The 24,494-nt window shown below is 46.3% G+C and overlaps 11 non-coding genes across 11 annotated transcripts; all 11 read right to left on the bottom strand.

Annotated features, from left to right (window-relative positions):
• Positions 1 to 844: 844 nt before the first annotated feature.
• On the bottom strand, positions 845 to 1,035 carry LOC130325912 (U2 spliceosomal RNA). Its single transcript, XR_008870637.1, has one exon. It is a non-coding gene; the product is annotated as a U2 spliceosomal RNA (small nuclear RNA).
• Positions 1,036 to 3,121: 2,086 nt separating this feature from the next.
• On the bottom strand, positions 3,122 to 3,312 carry LOC130325911 (U2 spliceosomal RNA). The gene has a single exon (XR_008870636.1). It is a non-coding gene; the product is annotated as a U2 spliceosomal RNA (small nuclear RNA).
• Positions 3,313 to 5,396: 2,084 nt separating this feature from the next.
• On the bottom strand, positions 5,397 to 5,587 carry LOC130325910 (U2 spliceosomal RNA). Its single transcript, XR_008870635.1, has one exon. It is a non-coding gene; the product is annotated as a U2 spliceosomal RNA (small nuclear RNA).
• Positions 5,588 to 7,679: 2,092 nt separating this feature from the next.
• Positions 7,680 to 7,870, bottom strand: LOC130325909 (U2 spliceosomal RNA). The gene has a single exon (XR_008870634.1). It is a non-coding gene; the product is annotated as a U2 spliceosomal RNA (small nuclear RNA).
• A 2,083-nt stretch (positions 7,871 to 9,953) lies between these two features.
• LOC130325907 (U2 spliceosomal RNA) lies at positions 9,954 to 10,144 on the bottom strand. Its single transcript, XR_008870633.1, has one exon. It is a non-coding gene; the product is annotated as a U2 spliceosomal RNA (small nuclear RNA).
• A 2,094-nt stretch (positions 10,145 to 12,238) lies between these two features.
• LOC130325906 (U2 spliceosomal RNA) lies at positions 12,239 to 12,429 on the bottom strand. The gene has a single exon (XR_008870632.1). It is a non-coding gene; the product is annotated as a U2 spliceosomal RNA (small nuclear RNA).
• A 2,086-nt stretch (positions 12,430 to 14,515) lies between these two features.
• On the bottom strand, positions 14,516 to 14,706 carry LOC130325920 (U2 spliceosomal RNA). Its single transcript, XR_008870643.1, has one exon. It is a non-coding gene; the product is annotated as a U2 spliceosomal RNA (small nuclear RNA).
• Positions 14,707 to 16,799: 2,093 nt separating this feature from the next.
• On the bottom strand, positions 16,800 to 16,990 carry LOC130325919 (U2 spliceosomal RNA). The gene has a single exon (XR_008870642.1). It is a non-coding gene; the product is annotated as a U2 spliceosomal RNA (small nuclear RNA).
• Positions 16,991 to 19,073: 2,083 nt separating this feature from the next.
• On the bottom strand, positions 19,074 to 19,264 carry LOC130325918 (U2 spliceosomal RNA). Its single transcript, XR_008870641.1, has one exon. It is a non-coding gene; the product is annotated as a U2 spliceosomal RNA (small nuclear RNA).
• Positions 19,265 to 21,343: 2,079 nt separating this feature from the next.
• LOC130325917 (U2 spliceosomal RNA) lies at positions 21,344 to 21,534 on the bottom strand. The gene has a single exon (XR_008870640.1). It is a non-coding gene; the product is annotated as a U2 spliceosomal RNA (small nuclear RNA).
• Positions 21,535 to 23,623: 2,089 nt separating this feature from the next.
• LOC130325905 (U2 spliceosomal RNA) lies at positions 23,624 to 23,814 on the bottom strand. The gene has a single exon (XR_008870631.1). It is a non-coding gene; the product is annotated as a U2 spliceosomal RNA (small nuclear RNA).
• Positions 23,815 to 24,494: the final 680 nt, after the last annotated feature.

The following is a 24,494-nucleotide window of genomic DNA, read 5'->3' as shown; positions in this document are numbered from 1 at the left end:
ACAACATTATACATAGGTGCTGAATACATAAAAAGCGACTGTTCAGCGACAGACAAGTCGCATCGGCTGAAAGTAGGCCAGAATGTCAGTCCATGTTGGAGCAGGTTTAGATACAGTCTAAAGCATAGATCTCAAAGTCTGTGCACAGAATTTAGCAAGGGCCTCGCACCTTCTGATGCATCAGGTAGGTGCACAATAGCATAGCCTAACCCTCTGTACTTTGGTCTATATTGATGCGGGACATAGACAGCCAGCTGATGACCAATCCATTAGTGCAATGGATGGCTGGAAGCATTTGTCTTTGCCTTTGCAATACCACAGAAGCAATGCATGGTCAATGTACAGCAATGACACACCTGTGTGAACAGCCAGGAGACCACCCCCCCCCCCCCCCCCATGTTATGTTACATAGTTACATAGTTAGTACGGTCGAAAAAAGACATATGTCCATCACGTTCAACCAGGGAATTAAGGGGTAGGGGTGTGGCGCGATATTGGGGAAGGGATGAGATTTTATATTTCTTCATAAGCATTAATCTTATTTTGTCAATTAGGAACATTCAGCACCCACCCGCTATCAAGGCAGCTGCCTATCATGTCATGCCCTACCTGCACAGGTGTGCTGGCTACTCAAATGATCCAATTAAGGAGGCCATTTAGTCAGCAGCAGCAGAAGTCCTGTGCCTAGACGCTCCAACAGGGGCCAGACACAAGCAGAAGCACCAGAAGCACCACCTTTTGTTTTTTGGCTGCAGCAGCAGCAAGGCCCACAGGGCTGGCTAGCTGGCTAGCCAGCAAGCAGGTAGCAATGAAAGTAGGAATCTTTCTTTTTAACCCTGTAAGGGGGTGGTGCACTGTACCCGAAGATACTGCCATATCGGGTCAATGCATAGGGCGACGGAAGCAAGCTTCGAAATCGGCCCCCGTTCTCAAAAATCCATTTAATATATGGTCCCCAGATAGGGGACGTATCAGATATTAAACTGATAAGAACAGATACTACACTTGATCTTAGCCAAAAGGCCGAGAAGCGATAACCGTGAAAGGGGAGGGCCCAACAAGGTCCCCTTCATGGGCACTATCACTGCTTGCTGTCAGGGAGGCTGCCAGACAATTTTCCATGCACACTCTGGGCTGGGGGGCAGTCAACCACCAGTACACACAGCAGAACCTAAACCCATACCATTATTGCTAAGCAGCAAGACAGGGGCCCATTGCACTCCCACGGGGCCTTTTTAAATGCAATCCATAACCCGGATTTGCCAGGAACCCTTCTTACTCCTCCTACTTGCATGTGACACTGGGCTTAGGATCTGCATAGGAAACACACACACAAGCACACACCTACCTTTGTTGCCTGCAGATGCCTCCTTGGCTGTCCCCAAACGGTATCAAACCAACACCCACGGGAAGCTGTAAGCATAGAGGACATGCCTGCACCCCATTGGACTTACCTGTGTGGGTTAAATCCGGGTTATTTGACAACCTATGGCGGTGATGGTTCTGCTCAGGCAGAGCAGTGCTGATGCTCCTCATAAAGCTGTCGCTGCTGTGAAGGTTCTAGGTGACATCACAAATCCCTTTGGTTACATACACAACAAAGCTGGGTTGTTGTTGTTTACACTCTGCAAGGCCTGTGGAAGTGAGTGACATCATAGCACTGTAGTTCTGAGGGTTCAAGATGGATGCAACAATCTCCTGTTGCTTCTATGAAGGCCGTAATAGACGACATCACCAAACAGCTCCATAGTCACATACACAGCAAAGGAGAGATGTTGTTTACACCTAGTGATGTCAGTGGTATTGAGTGACATCACAGCACAGTGCTAAGGCTCCTGGGCCTGGACACAGCAGCGGCTGCAATATCTCAATGGAGAATACGTTTATATCTATGTGTGTGTGTGCGCATATATATATATATATATATATATATATATATATATATATATATATATATTCTCCGCCGAAATCACTTTTAAACCCATTTCCACCTTTTTTTCCCTTCTCTTCCTCTTACTTTTTTTTCACGTTTTTTTACGTTTTTCTCCTTTTCGCCTCTTTTCTGGGCGTATTATTCTTCTTTTTCTTCTTTTTTTTCGTCTAATGCATACCCCATCAGTGCAGCAATGCTTATTCAATACCGCCAGCAGATGGAGACACTGGGGGATAATTTTCTAAGGATTTATACTGATTTTTCCTGTCTGAATTTGTCGCACAGAAAGTTGCAGGCCAAATATGTGTGACATTTCTGCGACTTTAGCTTCTAGAGCATTTTTACAACATTATACATAGGTGCTGAATACATAAAAAGCGACTGTTCAGCGACAGACAAGTCGCATCGGCTGAAAGTAGGCCAGAATGTCAGTCCATGTTGGAGCAGGTTTAGATACAGTCTAAAGCATAGATCTCAAAGTCTGTGCACAGAATTTAGCAAGGGCCTCGCACCTTCTGATGCATCAGGTAGGTGCACAATAGCATAGCCTAACCCTCTGTACTTTGGTCTATATTGATGCGGGACATAGACAGCCAGCTGATGACCAATCCATTAGTGCAATGGATGGCTGGAAGCATTTGTCTTTGCCTTTGCAATACCACAGAAGCAATGCATGGTCAATGTACAGCAATGACACACCTGTGTGAACAGCCAGGAGACCCCCCCCCCCCCCCCCCCCCATGTTATGTTACATAGTTACATAGTTAGTACGGTCGAAAAAAGACATATGTCCATCACGTTCAACCAGGGAATTAAGGGGTAGGGGTGTGGCGCGATATTGGGGAAGGGATGAGATTTTATATTTCTTCATAAGCATTAATCTTATTTTGTCAATTAGGAACATTCAGCACCCACCCGCTATCAAGGCAGCTGCCTATCATGTCATGCCCTACCTGCACAGGTGTGCTGGCTACTCAAATGATCCAATTAAGGAGGCCATTTAGTCAGCAGCAGCAGAAGTCCTGTGCCTGGACGCTCCAACAGGGGCCAGACACAAGCAGAAGCAGCAGAAGCACCACCTTTTGTTTTTTGGCTGCAGCAGCAGCAAGGCCCACAGGGCTGGCTAGCTGGCTAGCCAGCAAGCAGGTAGCAATGAAAGTAGGAATCTTTCTTTTTAACCCTGTAAGGGGGTGGTGCACTGTACCCGAAGATACTGCCATATCGGGTCAATGCATAGGGCGACGGAAGCAAGCTTCGAAATCGGCCCCCGTTCTCAAAAATCCATTTAATATATGGTCCCCAGATAGGGGACGTATCAGATATTAAACTGATAAGAACAGATACTACACTTGATCTTAGCCAAAAGGCCGAGAAGCGATAACCGTGAAAGGGGCGGGCCCAACAAGGTCCCCTTCATGGGCACTATCACTGCTTGCTGTCAGGGAGGCTGCCAGACAATTTTCCATGCACACTCTGGGCTGGGGGGCAGTCAACCACCAGTACACACAGCAGAACCTAAACCCATACCATTATTGCTAAGCAGCAAGACAGGGGCCCATTGCACTCCCACGGGGCCTTTTTAAATGCAATCCATAACCCGGATTTGCCAGGAACCCTTCTTACTCCTCCTACTTGCATGTGACACTGGGCTTAGGATCTGCATAGGAAACACACACACAAGCACACACCTACCTTTGTTGCCTGCAGATGCCTCCTTGGCTGTCCCCAAACGGTATCAAACCAACACCCACGGGAAGCTGTAAGCATAGAGGACATGCCTGCACCCCATTGGACTTACCTGTGTGGGTTAAATCCGGGTTATTTGACAACCTATGGCGGTGATGGTTCTGCTCAGGCAGAGCAGTGCTGATGCTCCTCATAAAGCTGTCGCTGCTGTGAAGGTTCTAGGTGACATCACAAATCCCTTTGGTTACATACACAACAAAGCTGGGTTGTTGTTGTTTACACTCTGCAAGGCCTGTGGAAGTGAGTGACATCATAGCACTGTAGTTCTGAGGGTTCAAGATGGATGCAACAATCTCCTGTTGCTTCTATGAAGGCCGTAATAGACGACATCACCAAACAGCTCCATAGTCACATACACAGCAAAGGAGAGATGTTGTTTACACCTAGTGATGTCAGTGGTATTGAGTGACATCACAGCACAGTGCTAAGGCTCCTGGGCCTGGACACAGCAGCGGCTGCAATATCTCAATGGAGAATACGTTTATATCTATGTGTGTGTGTGCGCATATATATATATATATATATATATATATATATATATATATATATATATATTCTCCGCCGAAATCACTTTTAAACCCATTTCCACCTTTTTTTCCCTTCTCTTCCTCTTACTTTTTTTTCACGTTTTTTTACGTTTTTCTCCTTTTCGCCTCTTTTCTGGGCGTATTATTCTTCTTTTTCTTCTTTTTTTTCGTCTAATGCATACCCCATCAGTGCAGCAATGCTTATTCAATACCGCCAGCAGATGGAGACACTGGGGGATAATTTTCTAAGGATTTATACTGATTTTTCCTGTCTGAATTTGTCGCACAGAAAGTTGCAGGCCAAATATGTGTGACATTTCTGCGACTTTAGCTTCTAGAGCATTTTTACAACATTATACATAGGTGCTGAATACATAAAAAGCGACTGTTCAGCGACAGACAAGTCGCATCGGCTGAAAGTAGGCCAGAATGTCAGTCCATGTTGGAGCAGGTTTAGATACAGTCTAAAGCATAGATCTCAAAGTCTGTGCACAGAATTTAGCAAGGGCCTCGCACCTTCTGATGCATCAGGTAGGTGCACAATAGCATAGCCTAACCCTCTGTACTTTGGTCTATATTGATGCGGGACATAGACAGCCAGCTGATGACCAATCCATTAGTGCAATGGATGGCTGGAAGCATTTGTCTTTGCCTTTGCAATACCACAGAAGCAATGCATGGTCAATGTACAGCAATGACACACCTGTGTGAACAGCCAGGAGACCCCCCCCCCATGTTATGTTACATAGTTACATAGTTAGTACGGTCGAAAAAAGACATATGTCCATCACGTTCAACCAGGGAATTAAGGGGTAGGGGTGTGGCGCGATATTGGGGAAGGGATGAGATTTTATATTTCTTCATAAGCATTAATCTTATTTTGTCAATTAGGAACATTCAGCACCCACCCGCTATCAAGGCAGCTGCCTATCATGTCATGCCCTACCTGCACAGGTGTGCTGGCTACTCAAATGATCCAATTAAGGAGGCCATTTAGTCAGCAGCAGCAGAAGTCCTGTGCCTGGACGCTCCAACAGGGGCCAGACACAAGCAGAAGCAGCAGAAGCAGCAGCAGCACCACCTTTTGTTTTTTGGCTGCAGCAGCAGCAAGGCCCACAGGGCTGGCTAGCTGGCTAGCCAGCAAGCAGGTAGCAATGAAAGTAGGAATCTTTCTTTTTAACCCTGTAAGGGGGTGGTGCACTGTACCCGAAGATACTGCCATATCGGGTCAATGCATAGGGCGACGGAAGCAAGCTTCGAAATCGGCCCCCGTTCTCAAAAATCCATTTAATATATGGTCCCCAGATAGGGGACGTATCAGATATTAAACTGATAAGAACAGATACTACACTTGATCTTAGCCAAAAGGCCGAGAAGCGATAACCGTGAAAGGGGCGGGCCCAACAAGGTCCCCTTCATGGGCACTATCACTGCTTGCTGTCAGGGAGGCTGCCAGACAATTTTCCATGCACACTCTGGGCTGGGGGGCAGTCAACCACCAGTACACACAGCAGAACCTAAACCCATACCATTATTGCTAAGCAGCAAGACAGGGGCCCATTGCACTCCCACGGGGCCTTTTTAAATGCAATCCATAACCCGGATTTGCCAGGAACCCTTCTTACTCCTCCTACTTGCATGTGACACTGGGCTTAGGATCTGCATAGGAAACACACACACAAGCACACACCTACCTTTGTTGCCTGCAGATGCCTCCTTGGCTGTCCCCAAACGGTATCAAACCAACACCCACGGGAAGCTGTAAGCATAGAGGACATGCCTGCACCCCATTGGACTTACCTGTGTGGGTTAAATCCGGGTTATTTGACAACCTATGGCGGTGATGGTTCTGCTCAGGCAGAGCAGTGCTGATGCTCCTCATAAAGCTGTCGCTGCTGTGAAGGTTCTAGGTGACATCACAAATCCCTTTGGTTACATACACAACAAAGCTGGGTTGTTGTTGTTTACACTCTGCAAGGCCTGTGGAAGTGAGTGACATCATAGCACTGTAGTTCTGAGGGTTCAAGATGGATGCAACAATCTCCTGTTGCTTCTATGAAGGCCGTAATAGACGACATCACCAAACAGCTCCATAGTCACATACACAGCAAAGGAGAGATGTTGTTTACACCTAGTGATGTCAGTGGTATTGAGTGACATCACAGCACAGTGCTAAGGCTCCTGGGCCTGGACACAGCAGCGGCTGCAATATCTCAACGGAGAATACGTTTATATCTATGTGTGTGTGTGCGCATATATATATATATATATATATATATATATATATATATATATATATTCTCCGCCGAAATCACTTTTAAACCCATTTCCACCTTTTTTTCCCTTCTCTTCCTCTTACTTTTTTTTCACGTTTTTTTACGTTTTTCTCCTTTTCGCCTCTTTTCTGGGCGTATTATTCTTCTTTTTCTTCTTTTTTTTCGTCTAATGCATACCCCATCAGTGCAGCAATGCTTATTCAATACCGCCAGCAGATGGAGACACTGGGGGATAATTTTCTAAGGATTTATACTGATTTTTCCTGTCTGAATTTGTCGCACAGAAAGTTGCAGGCCAAATATGTGTGACATTTCTGCGACTTTAGCTTCTAGAGCATTTTTACAACATTATACATAGGTGCTGAATACATAAAAAGCGACTGTTCAGCGACAGACAAGTCGCATCGGCTGAAAGTAGGCCAGAATGTCAGTCCATGTTGGAGCAGGTTTAGATACAGTCTAAAGCATAGATCTCAAAGTCTGTGCACAGAATTTAGCAAGGGCCTCGCACCTTCTGATGCATCAGGTAGGTGCACAATAGCATAGCCTAACCCTCTGTACTTTGGTCTATATTGATGCGGGACATAGACAGCCAGCTGATGACCAATCCATTAGTGCAATGGATGGCTGGAAGCATTTGTCTTTGCCTTTGCAATACCACAGAAGCAATGCATGGTCAATGTACAGCAATGACACACCTGTGTGAACAGCCAGGAGACCCCCCCCCCCCCCCCATGTTATGTTACATAGTTACATAGTTAGTACGGTCGAAAAAAGACATATGTCCATCACGTTCAACCAGGGAATTAAGGGGTAGGGGTGTGGCGCGATATTGGGGAAGGGATGAGATTTTATATTTCTTCATAAGCATTAATCTTATTTTGTCAATTAGGAACATTCAGCACCCACCCGCTATCAAGGCAGCTGCCTATCATGTCATGCCCTACCTGCACAGGTGTGCTGGCTACTCAAATGATCCAATTAAGGAGGCCATTTAGTCAGCAGCAGCAGAAGTCCTGTGCCTGGACGCTCCAACAGGGGCCAGACACAAGCAGAAGCAGAAGCAGCAGAAGCAGCAGCAGCACCACCTTTTGTTTTTTGGCTGCAGCAGCAGCAAGGCCCACAGGGCTGGCTAGCTGGCTAGCCAGCAAGCAGGTAGCAATGAAAGTAGGAATCTTTCTTTTTAACCCTGTAAGGGGGTGGTGCACTGTACCCGAAGATACTGCCATATCGGGTCAATGCATAGGGCGACGGAAGCAAGCTTCGAAATCGGCCCCCGTTCTCAAAAATCCATTTAATATATGGTCCCCAGATAGGGGACGTATCAGATATTAAACTGATAAGAACAGATACTACACTTGATCTTAGCCAAAAGGCCGAGAAGCGATAACCGTGAAAGGGGCGGGCCCAACAAGGTCCCCTTCATGGGCACTATCACTGCTTGCTGTCAGGGAGGCTGCCAGACAATTTTCCATGCACACTCTGGGCTGGGGGGCAGTCAACCACCAGTACACACAGCAGAACCTAAACCCATACCATTATTGCTAAGCAGCAAGACAGGGGCCCATTGCACTCCCACGGGGCCTTTTTAAATGCAATCCATAACCCGGATTTGCCAGGAACCCTTCTTACTCCTCCTACTTGCATGTGACACTGGGCTTAGGATCTGCATAGGAAACACACACACAAGCACACACCTACCTTTGTTGCCTGCAGATGCCTCCTTGGCTGTCCCCAAACGGTATCAAACCAACACCCACGGGAAGCTGTAAGCATAGAGGACATGCCTGCACCCCATTGGACTTACCTGTGTGGGTTAAATCCGGGTTATTTGACAACCTATGGCGGTGATGGTTCTGCTCAGGCAGAGCAGTGCTGATGCTCCTCATAAAGCTGTCGCTGCTGTGAAGGTTCTAGGTGACATCACAAATCCCTTTGGTTACATACACAACAAAGCTGGGTTGTTGTTGTTTACACTCTGCAAGGCCTGTGGAAGTGAGTGACATCATAGCACTGTAGTTCTGAGGGTTCAAGATGGATGCAACAATCTCCTGTTGCTTCTATGAAGGCCGTAATAGACGACATCACCAAACAGCTCCATAGTCACATACACAGCAAAGGAGAGATGTTGTTTACACCTAGTGATGTCAGTGGTATTGAGTGACATCACAGCACAGTGCTAAGGCTCCTGGGCCTGGACACAGCAGCGGCTGCAATATCTCAACGGAGAATACGTTTATATCTATGTGTGTGTGTGCGCATATATATATATATATATATATATATATATATATATATATATATATTTCTCCGCCGAAATCACTTTTAAACCCATTTCCACCTTTTTTTCCCTTCTCTTCCTCTTACTTTTTTTTCACGTTTTTTTACGTTTTTCTCCTTTTCGCCTCTTTTCTGGGCGTATTATTCTTCTTTTTCTTCTTTTTTTTCGTCTAATGCATACCCCATCAGTGCAGCAATGCTTATTCAATACCGCCAGCAGATGGAGACACTGGGGGATAATTTTCTAAGGATTTATACTGATTTTTCCTGTCTGAATTTGTCGCACAGAAAGTTGCAGGCCAAATATGTGTGACATTTCTGCGACTTTAGCTTCTAGAGCATTTTTACAACATTATACATAGGTGCTGAATACATAAAAAGCGACTGTTCAGCGACAGACAAGTCGCATCGGCTGAAAGTAGGCCAGAATGTCAGTCCATGTTGGAGCAGGTTTAGATACAGTCTAAAGCATAGATCTCAAAGTCTGTGCACAGAATTTAGCAAGGGCCTCGCACCTTCTGATGCATCAGGTAGGTGCACAATAGCATAGCCTAACCCTCTGTACTTTGGTCTATATTGATGCGGGACATAGACAGCCAGCTGATGACCAATCCATTAGTGCAATGGATGGCTGGAAGCATTTGTCTTTGCCTTTGCAATACCACAGAAGCAATGCATGGTCAATGTACAGCAATGACACACCTGTGTGAACAGCCAGGAGACCCCCCCCCCCCCCCCCCCCCATGTTATGTTACATAGTTACATAGTTAGTACGGTCGAAAAAAGACATATGTCCATCACGTTCAACCAGGGAATTAAGGGGTAGGGGTGTGGCGCGATATTGGGGAAGGGATGACATTTTATATTTCTTCATAAGCATTAATCTTATTTTGTCAATTAGGAACATTCAGCACCCACCCGCTATCAAGGCAGCTGCCTATCATGTCATGCCCTACCTGCACAGGTGTGCTGGCTACTCAAATGATCCAATTAAGGAGGCCATTTAGTCAGCAGCAGCAGAAGTCCTGTGCCTGGACGCTCCAACAGGGGCCAGACACAAGCAGAAGCAGCAGCAGCACCACCTTTTGTTTTTTGGCTGCAGCAGCAGCAAGGCCCACAGGGCTGGCTAGCTGGCTAGCCAGCAAGCAGGTAGCAATGAAAGTAGGAATCTTTCTTTTTAACCCTGTAAGGGGGTGGTGCACTGTACCCGAAGATACTGCCATATCGGGTCAATGCATAGGGCGACGGAAGCAAGCTTCGAAATCGGCCCCCGTTCTCAAAAATCCATTTAATATATGGTCCCCAGATAGGGGACGTATCAGATATTAAACTGATAAGAACAGATACTACACTTGATCTTAGCCAAAAGGCCGAGAAGCGATAACCGTGAAAGGGGCGGGCCCAACAAGGTCCCCTTCATGGGCACTATCACTGCTTGCTGTCAGGGAGGCTGCCAGACAATTTTCCATGCACACTCTGGGCTGGGGGGCAGTCAACCACCAGTACACACAGCAGAACCTAAACCCATACCATTATTGCTAAGCAGCAAGACAGGGGCCCATTGCACTCCCACGGGGCCTTTTTAAATGCAATCCATAACCCGGATTTGCCAGGAACCCTTCTTACTCCTCCTACTTGCATGTGACACTGGGCTTAGGATCTGCATAGGAAACACACACACAAGCACACACCTACCTTTGTTGCCTGCAGATGCCTCCTTGGCTGTCCCCAAACGGTATCAAACCAACACCCACGGGAAGCTGTAAGCATAGAGGACATGCCTGCACCCCATTGGACTTACCTGTGTGGGTTAAATCCGGGTTATTTGACAACCTATGGCGGTGATGGTTCTGCTCAGGCAGAGCAGTGCTGATGCTCCTCATAAAGCTGTCGCTGCTGTGAAGGTTCTAGGTGACATCACAAATCCCTTTGGTTACATACACAACAAAGCTGGGTTGTTGTTGTTTACACTCTGCAAGGCCTGTGGAAGTGAGTGACATCATAGCACTGTAGTTCTGAGGGTTCAAGATGGATGCAACAATCTCCTGTTGCTTCTATGAAGGCCGTAATAGACGACATCACCAAACAGCTCCATAGTCACATACACAGCAAAGGAGAGATGTTGTTTACACCTAGTGATGTCAGTGGTATTGAGTGACATCACAGCACAGTGCTAAGGCTCCTGGGCCTGGACACAGCAGCGGCTGCAATATCTCAACGGAGAATACGTTTATATCTATGTGTGTGTGTGCGCATATATATATATATATATATATATATATATATATATATATATATATATATATATTTCTCCGCCGAAATCACTTTTAAACCCATTTCCACCTTTTTTTCCCTTCTCTTCCTCTTACTTTTTTTTCACGTTTTTTTACGTTTTTCTCCTTTTCGCCTCTTTTCTGGGCGTATTATTCTTCTTTTTCTTCTTTTTTTTCGTCTAATGCATACCCCATCAGTGCAGCAATGCTTATTCAATACCGCCAGCAGATGGAGACACTGGGGGATAATTTTCTAAGGATTTATACTGATTTTTCCTGTCTGAATTTGTCGCACAGAAAGTTGCAGGCCAAATATGTGTGACATTTCTGCGACTTTAGCTTCTAGAGCATTTTTACAACATTATACATAGGTGCTGAATACATAAAAAGCGACTGTTCAGCGACAGACAAGTCGCATCGGCTGAAAGTAGGCCAGAATGTCAGTCCATGTTGGAGCAGGTTTAGATACAGTCTAAAGCATAGATCTCAAAGTCTGTGCACAGAATTTAGCAAGGGCCTCGCACCTTCTGATGCATCAGGTAGGTGCACAATAGCATAGCCTAACCCTCTGTACTTTGGTCTATATTGATGCGGGACATAGACAGCCAGCTGATGACCAATCCATTAGTGCAATGGATGGCTGGAAGCATTTGTCTTTGCCTTTGCAATACCACAGAAGCAATGCATGGTCAATGTACAGCAATGACACACCTGTGTGAACAGCCAGGAGACCCCCCCCCCCCCCCATGTTATGTTACATAGTTACATAGTTAGTACGGTCGAAAAAAGACATATGTCCATCACGTTCAACCAGGGAATTAAGGGGTAGGGGTGTGGCGCGATATTGGGGAAGGGATGAGATTTTATATTTCTTCATAAGCATTAATCTTATTTTGTCAATTAGGAACATTCAGCACCCACCCGCTATCAAGGCAGCTGCCTATCATGTCATGCCCTACCTGCACAGGTGTGCTGGCTACTCAAATGATCCAATTAAGGAGGCCATTTAGTCAGCAGCAGCAGAAGTCCTGTGCCTGGACGCTCCAACAGGGGCCAGACACAAGCAGAAGCAGCAGAAGCAGCAGCAGCACCACCTTTTGTTTTTTGGCTGCAGCAGCAGCAAGGCCCACAGGGCTGGCTAGCTGGCTAGCCAGCAAGCAGGTAGCAATGAAAGTAGGAATCTTTCTTTTTAACCCTGTAAGGGGGTGGTGCACTGTACCCGAAGATACTGCCATATCGGGTCAATGCATAGGGCGACGGAAGCAAGCTTCGAAATCGGCCCCCGTTCTCAAAAATCCATTTAATATATGGTCCCCAGATAGGGGACGTATCAGATATTAAACTGATAAGAACAGATACTACACTTGATCTTAGCCAAAAGGCCGAGAAGCGATAACCGTGAAAGGGGCGGGCCCAACAAGGTCCCCTTCATGGGCACTATCACTGCTTGCTGTCAGGGAGGCTGCCAGACAATTTTCCATGCACACTCTGGGCTGGGGGGCAGTCAACCACCAGTACACACAGCAGAACCTAAACCCATACCATTATTGCTAAGCAGCAAGACAGGGGCCCATTGCACTCCCACGGGGCCTTTTTAAATGCAATCCATAACCCGGATTTGCCAGGAACCCTTCTTACTCCTCCTACTTGCATGTGACACTGGGCTTAGGATCTGCATAGGAAACACACACACAAGCACACACCTACCTTTGTTGCCTGCAGATGCCTCCTTGGCTGTCCCCAAACGGTATCAAACCAACACCCACGGGAAGCTGTAAGCATAGAGGACATGCCTGCACCCCATTGGACTTACCTGTGTGGGTTAAATCCGGGTTATTTGACAACCTATGGCGGTGATGGTTCTGCTCAGGCAGAGCAGTGCTGATGCTCCTCATAAAGCTGTCGCTGCTGTGAAGGTTCTAGGTGACATCACAAATCCCTTTGGTTACATACACAACAAAGCTGGGTTGTTGTTGTTTACACTCTGCAAGGCCTGTGGAAGTGAGTGACATCATAGCACTGTAGTTCTGAGGGTTCAAGATGGATGCAACAATCTCCTGTTGCTTCTATGAAGGCCGTAATAGACGACATCACCAAACAGCTCCATAGTCACATACACAGCAAAGGAGAGATGTTGTTTACACCTAGTGATGTCAGTGGTATTGAGTGACATCACAGCACAGTGCTAAGGCTCCTGGGCCTGGACACAGCAGCGGCTGCAATATCTCAATGGAGAATACGTTTATATCTATGTGTGTGTGTGCGCATATATATATATATATATATATATATATATATATATATATATATATTCTCCGCCGAAATCACTTTTAAACCCATTTCCACCTTTTTTTCCCTTCTCTTCCTCTTACTTTTTTTTCACGTTTTTTTACGTTTTTCTCCTTTTCGCCTCTTTTCTGGGCGTATTATTCTTCTTTTTCTTCTTTTTTTTCGTCTAATGCATACCCCATCAGTGCAGCAATGCTTATTCAATACCGCCAGCAGATGGAGACACTGGGGGATAATTTTCTAAGGATTTATACTGATTTTTCCTGTCTGAATTTGTCGCACAGAAAGTTGCAGGCCAAATATGTGTGACATTTCTGCGACTTTAGCTTCTAGAGCATTTTTACAACATTATACATAGGTGCTGAATACATAAAAAGCGACTGTTCAGCGACAGACAAGTCGCATCGGCTGAAAGTAGGCCAGAATGTCAGTCCATGTTGGAGCAGGTTTAGATACAGTCTAAAGCATAGATCTCAAAGTCTGTGCACAGAATTTAGCAAGGGCCTCGCACCTTCTGATGCATCAGGTAGGTGCACAATAGCATAGCCTAACCCTCTGTACTTTGGTCTATATTGATGCGGGACATAGACAGCCAGCTGATGACCAATCCATTAGTGCAATGGATGGCTGGAAGCATTTGTCTTTGCCTTTGCAATACCACAGAAGCAATGCATGGTCAATGTACAGCAATGACACACCTGTGTGAACAGCCAGGAGACCCCCCCCCCCATGTTATGTTACATAGTTACATAGTTAGTACGGTCGAAAAAAGACATATGTCCATCACGTTCAACCAGGGAATTAAGGGGTAGGGGTGTGGCGCGATATTGGGGAAGGGATGAGATTTTATATTTCTTCATAAGCATTAATCTTATTTTGTCAATTAGGAACATTCAGCACCCACCCGCTATCAAGGCAGCTGCCTATCATGTCATGCCCTACCTGCACAGGTGTGCTGGCTACTCAAATGATCCAATTAAGGAGGCCATTTAGTCAGCAGCAGCAGAAGTCCTGTGCCTGGACGCTCCAACAGGGGCCAGACACAAGCAGAAGCAGAAGCAGCAGAGCAGCAGCAGCACCACCTTTTGTTTTTTGGCTGCAGCAGCAGCAAGGCCCACAGGGCTGGCTAGCTGGCTAGCCAGCAAGCAGGTAGCAATGAAAGTAGGAATCTTTCTTTTTAACCCTGTAAGGGGGTGGTGCACTGTACCCGAAGATACTGCCATATCGGGTCAATGCATAGGGCGACGGAAGCAAGCTTCGAAATCGGCCCCCGTTCTCAAAAATCCATTTAATATATGGTCCCCAGATAGGGGACGTATCAGATATTAAACTGATAAGAACAGATACTACACTTGATCTTAGCCAAAAGGCCGAGAAGCGATAACCGTGAAAGGGGCGGGCCCAACAAGGTCCCCTTCATGGGCACTATCACTGCTTGCTGTCAGGGAGGCTGCCAGACAATTTTCCATGCACACTCTGGGCTGGGGGGCAGTCAACCACCAGTACACACAGCAGAACCTAAACCCATACCATTATTGCTAAGCAGCAAGACAGGGGCCCATTGCACTCCCACGGGGCCTTTTTAAATGCAATCCATAACCCGGATTTGCCAGGAACCCTTCTTACTCCTCCTACTTGCATGTGACACTGGGCTTAGGATCTGCATAGGAAACACACACACAAGCACACACCTACCTTTGTTGCCTGCAGATGCCTCCTTGGCTGTCCCCAAACGGTATCAAACCAACACCCACGGGAAGCTGTAAGCATAGAGGACATGCCTGCACCCCATTGGACTTACCTGTGTGGGTTAAATCCGGGTTATTTGACAACCTATGGCGGTGATGGTTCTGCTCAGGCAGAGCAGTGCTGATGCTCCTCATAAAGCTGTCGCTGCTGTGAAGGTTCTAGGTGACATCACAAATCCCTTTGGTTACATACACAACAAAGCTGGGTTGTTGTTGTTTACACTCTGCAAGGCCTGTGGAAGTGAGTGACATCATAGCACTGTAGTTCTGAGGGTTCAAGATGGATGCAACAATCTCCTGTTGCTTCTATGAAGGCCGTAATAGACGACATCACCAAACAGCTCCATAGTCACATACACAGCAAAGGAGAGATGTTGTTTACACCTAGTGATGTCAGTGGTATTGAGTGACATCACAGCACAGTGCTAAGGCTCCTGGGCCTGGACACAGCAGCGGCTGCAATATCTCAACGGAGAATACGTTTATATCTATGTGTGTGTGTGCGCATATATATATATATATATATATATATATATATATATATATATATATTCTCCGCCGAAATCACTTTTAAACCCATTTCCACCTTTTTTTCCCTTCTCTTCCTCTTACTTTTTTTTCACGTTTTTTTACGTTTTTCTCCTTTTCGCCTCTTTTCTGGGCGTATTATTCTTCTTTTTCTTCTTTTTTTTCGTCTAATGCATACCCCATCAGTGCAGCAATGCTTATTCAATACCGCCAGCAGATGGAGACACTGGGGGATAATTTTCTAAGGATTTATACTGATTTTTCCTGTCTGAATTTGTCGCACAGAAAGTTGCAGGCCAAATATGTGTGACATTTCTGCGACTTTAGCTTCTAGAGCATTTTTACAACATTATACATAGGTGCTGAATACATAAAAAGCGACTGTTCAGCGACAGACAAGTCGCATCGGCTGAAAGTAGGCCAGAATGTCAGTCCATGTTGGAGCAGGTTTAGATACAGTCTAAAGCATAGATCTCAAAGTCTGTGCACAGAATTTAGCAAGGGCCTCGCACCTTCTGATGCATCAGGTAGGTGCACAATAGCATAGCCTAACCCTCTGTACTTTGGTCTATATTGATGCGGGACATAGACAGCCAGCTGATGACCAATCCATTAGTGCAATGGATGGCTGGAAGCATTTGTCTTTGCCTTTGCAATACCACAGAAGCAATGCATGGTCAATGTACAGCAATGACACACCTGTGTGAACAGCCAGGAGACCCCCCCCCCCCCCCCCATGTTATGTTACATAGTTACATAGTTAGTACGGTCGAAAAAAGACATATGTCCATCACGTTCAACCAGGGAATTAAGGGGTAGGGGTGTGGCGCGATATTGGGGAAGGGATGAGATTTTATATTTCTTCATAAGCATTAATCTTATTTTGTCAATTAGGAACATTCAGCACCCACCCGCTATCAAGGCAGCTGCCTATCATGTCATGCCCTACCTGCACAGGTGTGCTGGCTACTCAAATGATCCAATTAAGGAGGCCATTTAGTCAGCAGCAGCAGAAGTCCTGTGCCTGGACGCTCCAACAGGGGCCAGACACAAGCAGAAGCAGAAGCAGCAGAAGCAGCAGCAGCACCACCTTTTGTTTTTTGGCTGCAGCAGCAGCAAGGCCCACAGGGCTGGCTAGCTGGCTAGCCAGCAAGCAGGTAGCAATGAAAGTAGGAATCTTTCTTTTTAACCCTGTAAGGGGGTGGTGCACTGTACCCGAAGATACTGCCATATCGGGTCAATGCATAGGGCGACGGAAGCAAGCTTCGAAATCGGCCCCCGTTCTCAAAAATCCATTTAATATATGGTCCCCAGATAGGGGACGTATCAGATATTAAACTGATAAGAACAGATACTACACTTGATCTTAGCCAAAAGGCCGAGAAGCGATAACCGTGAAAGGGGCGGGCCCAACAAGGTCCCCTTCATGGGCACTATCACTGCTTGCTGTCAGGGAGGCTGCCAGACAATTTTCCATGCACACTCTGGGCTGGGGGGCAGTCAACCACCAGTACACACAGCAGAACCTAAACCCATACCATTATTGCTAAGCAGCAAGACAGGGGCCCATTGCACTCCCACGGGGCCTTTTTAAATGCAATCCATAACCCGGATTTGCCAGGAACCCTTCTTACTCCTCCTACTTGCATGTGACACTGGGCTTAGGATCTGCATAGGAAACACACACACAAGCACACACCTACCTTTGTTGCCTGCAGATGCCTCCTTGGCTGTCCCCAAACGGTATCAAACCAACACCCACGGGAAGCTGTAAGCATAGAGGACATGCCTGCACCCCATTGGACTTACCTGTGTGGGTTAAATCCGGGTTATTTGACAACCTATGGCGGTGATGGTTCTGCTCAGGCAGAGCAGTGCTGATGCTCCTCATAAAGCTGTCGCTGCTGTGAAGGTTCTAGGTGACATCACAAATCCCTTTGGTTACATACACAACAAAGCTGGGTTGTTGTTGTTTACACTCTGCAAGGCCTGTGGAAGTGAGTGACATCATAGCACTGTAGTTCTGAGGGTTCAAGATGGATGCAACAATCTCCTGTTGCTTCTATGAAGGCCGTAATAGACGACATCACCAAACAGCTCCATAGTCACATACACAGCAAAGGAGAGATGTTGTTTACACCTAGTGATGTCAGTGGTATTGAGTGACATCACAGCACAGTGCTAAGGCTCCTGGGCCTGGACACAGCAGCGGCTGCAATATCTCAACGGAGAATACGTTTATATCTATGTGTGTGTGTGCGCATATATATATATATATATATATATATATATATATATATATATATATTTCTCCGCCGAAATCACTTTTAAACCCATTTCCACCTTTTTTTCCCTTCTCTTCCTCTTACTTTTTTTTCACGTTTTTTTACGTTTTTCTCCTTTTCGCCTCTTTTCTGGGCGTATTATTCTTCTTTTTCTTCTTTTTTTTCGTCTAATGCATACCCCATCAGTGCAGCAATGCTTATTCAATACCGCCAGCAGATGGAGACACTGGGGGATAATTTTCTAAGGATTTATACTGATTTTTCCTGTCTGAATTTGTCGCACAGAAAGTTGCAGGCCAAATATGTGTGACATTTCTGCGACTTTAGCTTCTAGAGCATTTTTACAACATTATACATAGGTGCTGAATACATAAAAAGCGACTGTTCAGCGACAGACAAGTCGCATCGGCTGAAAGTAGGCCAGAATGTCAGTCCATGTTGGAGCAGGTTTAGATACAGTCTAAAGCATAGATCTCAAAGTCTGTGCACAGAATTTAGCAAGGGCCTCGCACCTTCTGATGCATCAGGTAGGTGCACAATAGCATAGCCTAACCCTCTGTACTTTGGTCTATATTGATGCGGGACATAGACAGCCAGCTGATGACCAATCCATTAGTGCAATGGATGGCTGGAAGCATTTGTCTTTGCCTTTGCAATACCACAGAAGCAATGCATGGTCAATGTACAGCAATGACACACCTGTGTGAACAGCCAGGAGACCCCCCCCCCCCATGTTATGTTACATAGTTACATAGTTAGTACGGTCGAAAAAAGACATATGTCCATCACGTTCAACCAGGGAATTAAGGGGTAGGGGTGTGGCGCGATATTGGGGAAGGGATGAGATTTTATATTTCTTCATAAGCATTAATCTTATTTTGTCAATTAGGAACATTCAGCACCCACCCGCTATCAAGGCAGCTGCCTATCATGTCATGCCCTACCTGCACAGGTGTGCTGGCTACTCAAATGATCCAATTAAGGAGGCCATTTAGTCAGCAGCAGCAGAAGTCCTGTGCCTGGACGCTCCAACAGGGGCCAGACACAAGCAGAAGCAGCAGAAGCAGCAGCAGCACCACCTTTTGTTTTTTGGCTGCAGCAGCAGCAAGGCCCACAGGGCTGGCTAGCTGGCTAGCCAGCAAGCAGGTAGCAATGAAAGTAGGAATCTTTCTTTTTAACCCTGTAAGGGGGTGGTGCACTGTACCCGAAGATACTGCCATATCGGGTCAATGCATAGGGCGACGGAAGCAAGCTTCGAAATCGGCCCCCGTTCTCAAAAATCCATTTAATATATGGTCCCCAGATAGGGGACGTATCAGATATTAAACTGATAAGAACAGATACTACACTTGATCTTAGCCAAAAGGCCGAGAAGCGATAACCGTGAAAGGGGCGGGCCCAACAAGGTCCCCTTCATGGGCACTATCACTGCTTGCTGTCAGGGAGGCTGCCAGACAATTTTCCATGCACACTCTGGGCTGGGGGGCAGTCAACCACCAGTACACACAGCAGAACCTAAACCCATACCATTATTGCTAAGCAGCAAGACAGGGGCCCATTGCACTCCCACGGGGCCTTTTTAAATGCAATCCATAACCCGGATTTGCCAGGAACCCTTCTTACTCCTCCTACTTGCATGTGACACTGGGCTTAGGATCTGCATAGGAAACACACACACAAGCACACACCTACCTTTGTTGCCTGCAGATGCCTCCTTGGCTGTCCCCAAACGGTATCAAACCAACACCCACGGGAAGCTGTAAGCATAGAGGACATGCCTGCACCCCATTGGACTTACCTGTGTGGGTTAAATCCGGGTTATTTGACAACCTATGGCGGTGATGGTTCTGCTCAGGCAGAGCAGTGCTGATGCTCCTCATAAAGCTGTCGCTGCTGTGAAGGTTCTAGGTGACATCACAAATCCCTTTGGTTACATACACAACAAAGCTGGGTTGTTGTTGTTTACACTCTGCAAGGCCTGTGGAAGTGAGTGACATCATAGCACTGTAGTTCTGAGGGTTCAAGATGGATGCAACAATCTCCTGTTGCTTCTATGAAGGCCGTAATAGACGACATCACCAAACAGCTCCATAGTCACATACACAGCAAAGGAGAGATGTTGTTTACACCTAGTGATGTCAGTGGTATTGAGTGACATCACAGCACAGTGCTAAGGCTCCTGGGCCTGGACACAGCAGCGGCTGCAATATCTCAACGGAGAATACGTTTATATCTATGTGTGTGTGTGCGCATATATATATATATATATATATATATATATATATATATATATATATTTCTCCGCCGAAATCACTTTTAAACCCATTTCCACCTTTTTTTCCCTTCTCTTCCTCTTACTTTTTTTTCACGTTTTTTTACGTTTTTCTCCTTTTCGCCTCTTTTCTGGGCGTATTATTCTTCTTTTTCTTCTTTTTTTTCGTCTAATGCATACCCCATCAGTGCAGCAATGCTTATTCAATACCGCCAGCAGATGGAGACACTGGGGGATAATTTTCTAAGGATTTATACTGATTTTTCCTGTCTGAATTTGTCGCACAGAAAGTTGCAGGCCAAATATGTGTGACATTTCTGCGACTTTAGCTTCTAGAGCATTTTTACAACATTATACATAGGTGCTGAATACATAAAAAGCGACTGTTCAGCGACAGACAAGTCGCATCGGCTGAAAGTAGGCCAGAATGTCAGTCCATGTTGGAGCAGGTTTAGATACAGTCTAAAGCATAGATCTCAAAGTCTGTGCACAGAATTTAGCAAGGGCCTCGCACCTTCTGATGCATCAGGTAGGTGCACAATAGCATAGCCTAACCCTCTGTACTTTGGTCTATATTGATGCGGGACATAGACAGCCAGCTGATGACCAATCCATTAGTGCAATGGATGGCTGGAAGCATTTGTCTTTGCCTTTGCAATACCACAGAAGCAATGCATGGTCAATGTACAGCAATGACACACCTGTGTGAACAGCCAGGAGACCCCCCCCCCCCCCCCCATGTTATGTTACATAGTTACATAGTTAGTACGGTCGAAAAAAGACATATGTCCATCACGTTCAACCAGGGAATTAAGGGGTAGGGGTGTGGCGCGATATTGGGGAAGGGATGAGATTTTATATTTCTTCATAAGCATTAATCTTATTTTGTCAATTAGGAACATTCAGCACCCACCCGCTATCAAGGCAGCTGCCTATCATGTCATGCCCTACCTGCACAGGTGTGCTGGCTACTCAAATGATCCAATTAAGGAGGCCATTTAGTCAGCAGCAGCAGAAGTCCTGTGCCTGGACGCTCCAACAGGGGCCAGACACAAGCAGAAGCAGCAGCAGCACCACCTTTTGTTTTTTGGCTGCAGCAGCAGCAAGGCCCACAGGGCTGGCTAGCTGGCTAGCCAGCAAGCAGGTAGCAATGAAAGTAGGAATCTTTCTTTTTAACCCTGTAAGGGGGTGGTGCACTGTACCCGAAGATACTGCCATATCGGGTCAATGCATAGGGCGACGGAAGCAAGCTTCGAAATCGGCCCCCGTTCTCAAAAATCCATTTAATATATGGTCCCCAGATAGGGGACGTATCAGATATTAAACTGATAAGAACAGATACTACACTTGATCTTAGCCAAAAGGCCGAGAAGCGATAACCGTGAAAGGGGCGGGCCCAACAAGGTCCCCTTCATGGGCACTATCACTGCTTGCTGTCAGGGAGGCTGCCAGACAATTTTCCATGCACACTCTGGGCTGGGGGGCAGTCAACCACCAGTACACACAGCAGAACCTAAACCCATACCATTATTGCTAAGCAGCAAGACAGGGGCCCATTGCACTCCCACGGGGCCTTTTTAAATGCAATCCATAACCCGGATTTGCCAGGAACCCTTCTTACTCCTCCTACTTGCATGTGACACTGGGCTTAGGATCTGCATAGGAAACACACACACAAGCACACACCTACCTTTGTTGCCTGCAGATGCCTCCTTGGCTGTCCCCAAACGGTATCAAACCAACACCCACGGGAAGCTGTAAGCATAGAGGACATGCCTGCACCCCATTGGACTTACCTGTGTGGGTTAAATCCGGGTTATTTGACAACCTATGGCGGTGATGGTTCTGCTCAGGCAGAGCAGTGCTGATGCTCCTCATAAAGCTGTCGCTGCTGTGAAGGTTCTAGGTGACATCACAAATCCCTTTGGTTACATACACAACAAAGCTGGGTTGTTGTTGTTTACACTCTGCAAGGCCTGTGGAAGTGAGTGACATCATAGCACTGTAGTTCTGAGGGTTCAAGATGGATGCAACAATCTCCTGTTGCTTCTATGAAGGCCGTAATAGACGACATCACCAAACAGCTCCATAGTCACATACACAGCAAAGGAGAGATGTTGTTTACACCTAGTGATGTCAGTGGTATTGAGTGACATCACAGCACAGTGCTAAGGCTCCTGGGCCTGGACACAGCAGCGGCTGCAATATCTCAACGGAGAATACGTTTATATCTATGTGTGTGTGTGCGCATATATATATATATATATATATATATATATATATATATATATATATTTCTCCGCCGAAATCACTTTTAAACCCATTTCCACCTTTTTTTCCCTTCTCTTCCTCTTACTTTTTTTTCACGTTTTTTTACGTTTTTCTCCTTTTCGCCTCTTTTCTGGGCGTATTATTCTTCTTTTTCTTCTTTTTTTTCGTCTAATGCATACCCCATCAGTGCAGCAATGCTTATTCAATACCGCCAGCAGATGGAGACACTGGGGGATAATTTTCTAAGGATTTATACTGATTTTTCCTGTCTGAATTTGTCGCACAGAAAGTTGCAGGCCAAATATGTGTGACATTTCTGCGACTTTAGCTTCTAGAGCATTTTTACAACATTATACATAGGTGCTGAATACATAAAAAGCGACTGTTCAGCGACAGACAAGTCGCATCGGCTGAAAGTAGGCCAGAATGTCAGTCCATGTTGGAGCAGGTTTAGATACAGTCTAAAGCATAGATCTCAAAGTCTGTGCACAGAATTTAGCAAGGGCCTCGCACCTTCTGATGCATCAGGTAGGTGCACAATAGCATAGCCTAACCCTCTGTACTTTGGTCTATATTGATGCGGGACATAGACAGCCAGCTGATGACCAATCCATTAGTGCAATGGATGGCTGGAAGCATTTGTCTTTGCCTTTGCAATACCACAGAAGCAATGCATGGTCAATGTACAGCAATGACACACCTGTGTGAACAGCCAGGAGACCCCCCCCCCCCCCCCCCATGTTATGTTACATAGTTACATAGTTAGTACGGTCGAAAAAAGACATATGTCCATCACGTTCAACCAGGGAATTAAGGGGTAGGGGTGTGGCGCGATATTGGGGAAGGGATGAGATTTTATATTTCTTCATAAGCATTAATCTTATTTTGTCAATTAGGAACATTCAGCACCCACCCGCTATCAAGGCAGCTGCCTATCATGTCATGCCCTACCTGCACAGGTGTGCTGGCTACTCAAATGATCCAATTAAGGAGGCCATTTAGTCAGCAGCAGCAGAAGTCCTGTGCCTGGACGCTCCAACAGGGGCCAGACACAAGCAGAAGCAGCAGAAGCAGCAGCAGCACCACCTTTTGTTTTTTGGCTGCAGCAGCAGCAAGGCCCACAGGGCTGGCTAGCTGGCTAGCCAGCAAGCAGGTAGCAATGAAAGTAGGAATCTTTCTTTTTAACCCTGTAAGGGGGTGGTGCACTGTACCCGAAGATACTGCCATATCGGGTCAATGCATAGGGCGACGGAAGCAAGCTTCGAAATCGGCCCCCGTTCTCAAAAATCCATTTAATATATGGTCCCCAGATAGGGGACGTATCAGATATTAAACTGATAAGAACAGATACTACACTTGATCTTAGCCAAAAGGCCGAGAAGCGATAACCGTGAAAGGGGCGGGCCCAACAAGGTCCCCTTCATGGGCACTATCACTGCTTGCTGTCAGGGAGGCTGCCAGACAATTTTCCATGCACACTCTGGGCTGGGGGGCAGTCAACCACCAGTACACACAGCAGAACCTAAACCCATACCATTATTGCTAAGCAGCAAGACAGGGGCCCATTGCACTCCCACGGGGCCTTTTTAAATGCAATCCATAACCCGGATTTGCCAGGAACCCTTCTTACTCCTCCTACTTGCATGTGACACTGGGCTTAGGATCTGCATAGGAAACACACACACAAGCACACACCTACCTTTGTTGCCTGCAGATGCCTCCTTGGCTGTCCCCAAACGGTATCAAACCAACACCCACGGGAAGCTGTAAGCATAGAGGACATGCCTGCACCCCATTGGACTTACCTGTGTGGGTTAAATCCGGGTTATTTGACAACCTATGGCGGTGATGGTTCTGCTCAGGCAGAGCAGTGCTGATGCTCCTCATAAAGCTGTCGCTGCTGTGAAGGTTCTAGGTGACATCACAAATCCCTTTGGTTACATACACAACAAAGCTGGGTTGTTGTTGTTTACACTCTGCAAGGCCTGTGGAAGTGAGTGACATCATAGCACTGTAGTTCTGAGGGTTCAAGATGGATGCAACAATCTCCTGTTGCTTCTATGAAG

The sequence above is a fragment of the Hyla sarda genome, unplaced genomic scaffold (genome assembly GCF_029499605.1).
Source record: "Hyla sarda isolate aHylSar1 unplaced genomic scaffold, aHylSar1.hap1 scaffold_2768, whole genome shotgun sequence".
NCBI lineage: Eukaryota > Metazoa > Chordata > Amphibia > Anura > Hylidae > Hyla > Hyla sarda.
Note: the sequence above shows the minus strand (reverse complement) of the source record. Positions and strands in the feature narration are given on the sequence as shown.